The sequence below is a fragment of the Aptenodytes patagonicus genome, chromosome 16 (assembly GCF_965638725.1).
Source record: "Aptenodytes patagonicus chromosome 16, bAptPat1.pri.cur, whole genome shotgun sequence".
Lineage (NCBI taxonomy): Eukaryota > Metazoa > Chordata > Aves > Sphenisciformes > Spheniscidae > Aptenodytes > Aptenodytes patagonicus.
The window spans coordinates 9,113,340-9,121,606 of NC_134964.1; the positions used below are offsets into that span (position 1 = coordinate 9,113,340).

The following is an 8,267-nucleotide window of genomic DNA, read 5'->3' on the forward strand; positions in this document are numbered from 1 at the left end:
TTGTTGTCAGAGCTGCCCTTGCCATCAGCCAGACGGCACAGGTTCAGCTGTACAAACGAGATACCTAACATTTAAAGCTGGCTGCAGCCCTGGCTCTATTCCACCAAAGGAAAATAAAAGCACGGGGGGGGGTGGAAGCCAGTCGGTCGGTGCTGAGTGGCTGCGCAGTCCCATGGCTCCTTTCAGCAGCTCCAAAGAGGCGAGACAAAAGAGGGTGTGTGGGGGGAGGTGGACGCGGCAACGGCATGCAGCAGGTTGCACCGTGTGCGGCATCGGTCGTGAAATGCTTTTGCTTTCAGGCTCTGCACACGCATGCCCCCGTGCCGCCCCGGAGGGAAGGGGGTGTCTGTCTGGAGCGGGGTGTCCGGCTGCTTCCTGCACCTCCCTGCCAGGCATTAAACAAGGTTGCGAGGGTCTCGGAGCCCCTCTAACTCAGTTGGAAAAGCCCATCTCTTTTGTGAGGGCGCCCGGGGTGCCTGCGCAGCCTGGCTGGCTTGTCCGGCCCTGCGAGGAGCCTCGTGTGGCCACTGCATGCGAGATCCCAGGGCCCAGCCTCGGACAGACTGGCTGCAGGGCTCTTCCGCCATGCTCTGGGCGCCTTCTGGCACCATTAAAGGATTTCACTCTGATAAGAAGAAAAAAACAAAACAAAACTACTGAGCATTACCACATCCAACATTAAACCAGCAACACGTGAAGATTTGGGCTGTGTTGGGAGAGAGGTGAACATCCCTCAGCTTGTGGCCACTGGTCGAGGGGCAGAAGGAAAGGGCTTTGTACCCTGAAAAACAGAGAAGCAGGTTTTGCAAGCTGAGCTCCTCAAATCTGTGGGTATTTATGTTTTCATTCATCCCTTTGCATCACAATTCTGTGTGCAAAATGGGGATCACAACCTCCAGTTTCATAGGGACTAGAAAGACGTTCCTCGGTATTTGTAGAACACTCCGCCTGCGTATTTACAACCACCAGAAGAAAAATCAGAAGAAAATGAACAGTTTAGTATTCAGAGCAGGCTCCGAGCAGCCGCGCAGCCGGCACAGCGCGGGCTGTGCACCGACTAATGGGAAACCAGAGTATTGAATTACCCGCTCAGCCGGCGGGGCCGATCTGCCCTCGCGCGGCGTGGGGACAGGCTGGTGGGATGACCGAGTTGTCACCGTGTTGTTCAAGCCCCTTGCTTGAACGTGCCGGCACCGAGAGGCCACGCTAAGGTTTTACGGGCAACCTGAAAGCAAGCGTTTGCTAACGGCGCGGTGCTTGGCTTTACCAGCTGCTCGTCCAGGTTTTGCATGTATGATTTAGATCCATATGTATATTTTATAAAAGGTCTGCTAAAATGTGTTATTGCAGAAATAAAACTAAGCGCTTATTCATTTTTAACGAGCCATCAGGGAGAAAGCTATTGCACGTGTGTTGTAGTGTTTTTCTTCTGTCGGGCTGTTTATACCGAAATGCCTCGGAGGGAAATTTGTGATTAAACTACGCGCGTGAGACACCCTTGTTGATGCTGGAAGGCGGCCCTCGCTCGGCCAGGAGCGGAGCTGGCAGAGCCACGGAAAGCGAAGCGCGGTTCGACGTCAGCCGGTGGCCTCGAAAACCGTCAAACGAAAACTGGATCTCAACACCGATTTCCTCCGCGTCGACGCCGGTGCCGCCTCAGCTCCGGCCACGAGCAGCCTGCGAACCCTCCGCCTGCGCAGATTGAGGTGCTGGAGCGTGTCCAGAGAAGGGCAACGAGGCTGGTGAGGGGTCTGGAGAACAAGTCTGATGAGGAGCGGCTGAGGGAACTGGGGTTGTTCAGCCTGGAGAAAAGGAGGCTGAGGGGAGACCTTATTGCCCTCTACAACTACCTGACAGGAGGTTGTAGCGAGGTGGGGGTCGGTCTCTTCTCCCAAGTAACAAGCGATAGGATGAGAGGAAATGGCCTCAAGTTGCGCCAGGGGAGGTTTAGATTGGACATGAGGAAAAATTTCTTTACTGAAAGAGTGGTGAAACATTGGACCAGGCTGCCCAGGGAAGTGGTGGAGTCCCCATCCCTGGAGGTATTTAAAAGACGAGTAGATGAGGCACTTAGGGACATGGTTTAGTGGGTGGTGGTGTTGGGTTGACGGTTGGACTCGATGATCTTAGAGGTCTTTTCCAACCTCAATGATTCTATGATTCTATGATTCTGCCTTTTTGGGGGATATAAAACCAAACCCAGCACCGCCCTAGAGCGCGGACTGCTCCCCGCGCCGGATGGGGTCACGTTTTCTGTCCCCCCCCAGGGGCACCCCCCCCCAGTTCTCGGCTCTCCTCCCGGCACTGTCACGGAGAAGCCCGAGCGGTGCCCGCCAGCCCCGTCCCCGCTCCGCAGAGCCGGGGGGGCCCGCGGGGCCGGGCCCGGCCGAAGCCCAGCGCCCCGGGCTGACGCTGCCCTGCCGCCCGGGGCACTCGCCACCCGGCTACCCGCCCCCGGGGCCCGCCAGGCCGCCCTCGGGCCTGGCTCGGGCCCCGCCGGTTGCCATAGCGACGCCGGCCCGGCCGCCTCGGGACGTCGCTGGCCCTTTAAGGCAGCGCTCGGAGCTCCGCGGGAGGCCGGAAGTGCTCCGCGAGGCGCTCCGGCCTTCGCTTCGTCTCGCTGGGCTTCCGGCCCTTCTGCTTCCGGCGGCGCGGGGCCTCGAGGCGGGCGGCCGGGCCGGGGGGCTTGGGGGTGCATGGGAGGGTGGGGGCCGGATTTGGGGGGGCCGGGGGCAGGGGGGGGGCTTGTATTGGGGGCTGAGGGGGATGGGGTGCAGTGGGGGCCGGTGGGGGAGGTGGGGGTGGCAATGTGGGGGGGCAGGGGGGCCGGATTTGGGGGGCCGGGGGCAGGATATAGGGCTGGGGTAGTGGTGGGGGGTGTTGGGGGCTGAGGGGGATGGGGTGCAGTGGGGGCTGGGGGCCGGTGTGGGGCAATGTGGGAGGGCAGGGGGGCCGGATTTGGGGGGCCGGGGGCAGGATATAGGGCTGGGGTAGTGGTGGGGGGTGTTGGGGGCTGAGGGAGATGGGGTGCGGTGGGGGGCAATGGTGGGGGGGCAGTGGGGGCTGGGGGAGACAGGGTGTGGGGGGCTGGAGCGCTGTGGGGGTGCAAGGGGGACTTGGGGTGCAGTGGGGGGGGGCAGTGATGCCCTGGGAGGAAGGATATGGGGTTTGGCATGGGGGTTGCAGGGGGGGCGGCGGGAGAGCTGGGGTGCCCCGCAGGGGACAAACCCCACTCGCGGTTGCTCCACGGGGGAGGGGTTGGAGCCTGCACTGGGGGTGCGGGTGCAGGTGGGGGGGGGGGGGCAGGGGGAAAGCTGAGTTGGGCCCAAGGGGTGGAACGGGCGAGCCGCGCCGTGGGGAGGGGGCTGCGTGGGGAGGGGGCTGCGTGGCCAGGGCAGGGCGTGCTTGCGGTGCGAACGGCGCAGGGGCCAGATCGGGACTGTTTGTTTTCCTTGTGAATTTTCCCAGAACTTGGCGTGTCGCGGGATTTCCTGCCGGGGCTCGGCCCCAGAGAAGCCGCAGCCCCGAACGGTGACGGCGGGCGGTTGCGTTGGCCCTCGGCGCTTCCATTTGCGAGGTGAGTGAGAACCGGGCGAGTCGGGTGAGCCCCTCGCGTCCCTCCCGGGCAGGGGGGGCAGGAGAGGGGTCTGCGGGCGCCGCAGCGAGCGCGGGGCTGGGGAAGGGCTGCTGAGTGGTGGGGCCGACAGGCCCGGCCTCGTACCAGCCAGCCTCACCCGCGCCCGAGATCAACTCCCAGGCGGGCTCCGTGCTGGGGTTCATCCTGTGCAGTAACAGGTGTGAGCATCCCTGCAGCGTTTTGATGGTCATGTATGATACTGCATACAACAGGCTCCTACCTAAGCCATGGAAAAACGGCTTTTAGATTCGTTCCTTTAACGTATGCTGAATCTTCTTTTGAAAATATTCTAGCAAAATTAAACTGACGTTGCCCTTCCTTTGCAGGCAAATTTTACAGACCTGGAAAGCAGAACTTAGAGATGTTGCTCGTGTATTTTTTCACTTGATTTATCACTGGTACTATCTGAATTCCAAAACTTTGTTCCCCACGTAGTAGGGAATACTGATAAGGCGGTTTCTTTGCTTGAGCGAATTGTAAGGCTTTGTTGGAAGCTGTGTACTTTGCTCTCTTGTTACAGCTGTGATTTTCTTTACCGCTTGGTTTTTCTCTGACGGCTGGGGAGTTCAGCTGGGGTCACAGCTCGGGCGAGCACGTGCTCTTGCAAGGATGGGAAGGGGAGCAGGAAGGGCCTGTGCTGTGAACCTGGCACCAAAGCGGTCCTGGCTTCTGACAAAAAATTCTTTGCCAAAAAGAAAAGCACTTTTCCTGTTTTTTGGTGGTGTCAGCTGGGTGATCTGGCTCCCAGCGAGGTCACCCCAGATGGTTGCTCCTGTTCAACTGAGGAGCTGCCAGACGGTGGGAGGAAGGTGCTCCTTAAACCAGCTTTGCCATCAGACTGTGTTTTGCGCGTGGCTGCAGCTGATCTGCCGGTGCTTGGCAAGCTCCCTCAGTGCAGTTTGGGATAAAATGAATTAATATTTCATCGCTGCTGAAATGGGAGACCCTCCCTGCCCACAGTCCCAGCAAAATGCTTCCTTTGCTCACCTTGCCCTGGCACTGGGATTTGTCGGGCCCATCTGTAAGCAGATTTAACCCAATAGAGCAGCAAAAACAAGCTGAGGAGAGAAAAATAAGTAACTTTCTAGCACGTTAATGAAGTTAGGGGAAAGCTTAACAGTGTCAAAGGTTGGGAGGGAGAGGAAGGACTGTGTAGTTTGGGGGCGGGAAAAACAACTTTTCTGCCCCCCTTTCCTCCCCGCCGCAGTGGCTTTGTTTTGCGGGGGAGCTCTGCTGCGCTGTGGAGACCGCAGCGTGCACGGTGGCCGTGCAGAAGCTGCCAGATGCTCTGTTTCCAATCAAATCTTAAAAACGGGCACTGTGCACCAGCAGCACCTGAGCTAGAAGGATGTTATTGATGTGTCTGTCTTGGGAGCTCTAGCATGCTGTTGCTCTGTCCGGTTTCATGCCGTTTTAACCAGATGTGTGAACTGTCCCTGATAATTTTAGTGGGGTGTTAATTTGGCAGCCTGATGGTTTAACAAGCTCACTGTTAATTCTTTGTGTTGCACCTGCTTGTCCTTCAGGTGGTGAATTTTTTCCACCGTATCTCTTACCCAGCTGATTCTGCCAGGGTAACCGCAACAGTACGAAGTATATTTTTGAAGAAACGCTGTTCGTACTGTGCCTCCTCTGCAAAAACGAAGCAGTGTCTCTGGCTCGGGGCCTTCTGGTGTCAGACCCGAGTGCTGCGTCCCCGTGACACAACACTCTCATCCAGTATAAGCTCACTTTGCTGGCCCTGATTTGCTCAGACCAGTCTAGGAGGTTAACGCTGTGCTGGCAGGCTTTCTGCTGGCCACACGTCTGACCTTCTGCTGTCAGCGTCAACCAACATAAGCTCTGGGCTGCGCGTTACGGCCATTTTGGCAGAAACGCAGTCACGTTCCCATGCCTGCTATGATCAGGCGCATGCTTGGGTGGATCTGGCAGCCTTATTTTACCATGACACCGCAGGCTTGAGAGTAGCTTCCCCCCAGCTGGAAAGGAGATGGTGCCAAAAGTGGTGATTGGCACCGGTGTGCTGCTGTTGGAAGTTTTCATGGTAGAAATGCTATCGGAAAGGACTTTAAAGAGAGCTGGGGGTGGGATGCTGCTTCTCTTAGATGCTTCAGTTGATGATGATTGAGAGAAGATGGGTCTGTGTGGGGCAGTGGTCTCCAGCTTTAGCTGGATTTCTCGCTAACCCCCTGACTGGGTAATGTCTCCTGTGCCGAGTGAAGCTGTGCTCTCTGTTCACCAGATGCAAAGTCGTGTGCTTTGAATTTGCAACGTTGAACTGACCTGGGCAGAGCTGTCTGACAGTCTCAGGCTGCAGGTAGAAGACGTTTCACTTGTGTACTGCTGCAGACTGACATCTTTGATCAGTTTATTATTTGAACAAGCGTTTCCCTTTCCTTTCACTAGTGTCATTCTTCCCTGGGTTACAAATTGGTATTTTTGGCCACATGGGCTGTCAGAATAAAGCATAGGGAGCCCTAGATAGGGTGATTGCAAATATCCTGATCTTAGTTGCGCTTGGAAAATGAGCTGTATTTATCATTTAAATTCAAAACATATAACGTTTGCTATATTTAAAGCTTGTCAGGTTTCTAATAAAGGAGGAAAAAGTTGGATATAAGTCAGCAAAGTATCTTCTAAGCTTGAAGAATCTTAATTTTAAAGTTATTTGTCTGACCGAGGATTTTCCTGTCAGCTCACTTTTAAACAATAAAGCGTTTTCTCAATGTAATTGATATGCAGCAGAACCATTTGCAGGAGGGCCCTGGATCACGAGCTGTTTGCGACAGCCTTGTGGGGTCTGAGTAGCTGGCGCCCACGCTGAGCGGCTCTGATGCCTGCGCCCAGCTTTCCCTGCAGCGTGCTTGCTGTGGCTGAACGTCCTGGTCATTTCTTTTCAGGTGGCGGGACCCGAAGATTGTTCTGCAGGATGGTGAGAGTGCTGCCCTTGCAGTTTGGTTATACTTGTGTGGTCTTTTTAGGTTATAGAAAGTAGTTTTGCCTAACTACGTGGTAAACGTGAATAAAAGCTGGTTCTCAAAGTTGGCTTTCTTCCTCTCTTCATATTTAATACTTGCTATCGTGTGTGAACAAAGTAGAAAGACTTTTAACATGCTGCAAGTGTGCATGCAGGCAAGTAGGCATATAAAACTACTTCTACACTGACACTTGTGGCTTGTGCCTGGGGCAGTCACACGCCGGAGATGGTGCTCTCTAGATGTGGTGCTTTGGGGATCTGTAGGGGTAATTCAATCTTGAATTCAGCAGTGCTGAAGGATTTGAGAGCATCTCCTCAGCGTGCCAAGCTCCCGTCTCCTCCACTAGAGGGTGCGAAGCTCCGCAGAATGGTTGAATTTCACTGAAACTGGAAAACCGGGAGAGTTTCTTCCTTTAATTGGATGCGTGGGCAGCGAGGCCTCGGCGGGATTACGTTCCTGTTGAAGATCCCCGTGCTGCACGTTGGCAGCAGCCCAGGTTGCTTGTGCATTACACAACCATCAGCCGGGCCTGCCGCGCGCTCCATGTGATGATGCTCGGCCCTGGCCAGGAATCACTCCCAAGCAATGTGCCTGTGTGCCCGGGGGGAGGCAGCTCTGCTGTAGGTTTGATGCAGTTAGCGCCCACTTCCAGTGCTGGTACTTGGAAGAGGACACTTGGAGGAGTTAGCTTGCATGTGCCAAGTTCCCTTCCACCTGGGTAGTAAAATGTACCCTTGCTAACAGCAAATAGAAACTTTTCACTTGCACTGCAAAGAGCCTGGCTCCTAGATTTCCTTTCACAGGTAGAGGGAATTTCCACTTGATCTGCAACGCTCCCACCCAAGCCTGAGGCCAACGTGCTGTGAAATGCCGTGAACCGGTGCTGCGTGCCGGGTTGCGTGTGTTCCCTGTGCTTATTGCTCGTAGGAAGTGCTGCAGAAGCCGCTCGGCTCACGGTGGCCACGCTGGCTCCTTGGCCAAGTACAGGATTTCTTCCTCGCTAAATTTTGCCTCTAAGTGTCACGTTAAGAATGAATTCCTGAGCAGAGCCAAACCCAGCAATGCTGGCTTTGCTCTAGCACTCGCAGTTGAGGAGCGATGGGAGAGATGGGCATCTTCGCGAGTACGTGATTGCTGCGGCTTGAGATGCAGAGGAGCGTATGCTTCTCTCCGGCTGCTGGTACCGCGTGGGGTCCGTGGACATTTTGGAGCTCGATCTTTGCATCTGAGAGGGGAGGAGTTCTTGGCTGAAGGATGATGTCTGCCGGTTACTGCTCCTACCACAGCGGGTTGGGTGTTGGGGTGGAGGCTGGCTGGAGAGCGATGGGGAGGCTGTTGAAATGGGGTGGTGCTCGTGGGGCTGAGAGGAGCGTGAGTGCTGCGGGTGGGGAGGTGGGGCAGTGCCTGGAGGAAGGGCAGGCCTGCGAGGGCTTTTCTGCCTTTGCTTTGTTTTCAAGGAAATTTTACATCTTTTCGACTTTGTGGCTTCTGCAAAAATAACATCAATGTTCTTTTTGAAGGTTTTAATTCAGAATGGGTCAGCAAAGAGCTGGTCGCTGTTTGCCTTTCAAAAAAACGTGCTTTTTTTCCCCAGCTTCTCCTGGGGGATGCTGTGTCTTGCTACGGTCATATGCACACAACTGCCAAGCGTG

General features: G+C 55.6%; 1 non-coding gene across 1 annotated transcript; it reads left to right on the plus strand.

Annotated features, from left to right (window-relative positions):
- The first annotated feature begins 3,668 nt into the window (after positions 1-3,668).
- Positions 3,669-3,848, plus strand: LOC143168095 (small Cajal body-specific RNA 16). Its single transcript, XR_012996657.1, has one exon.
- The last annotated feature ends 4,419 nt before the right edge of the window (positions 3,849-8,267 follow it).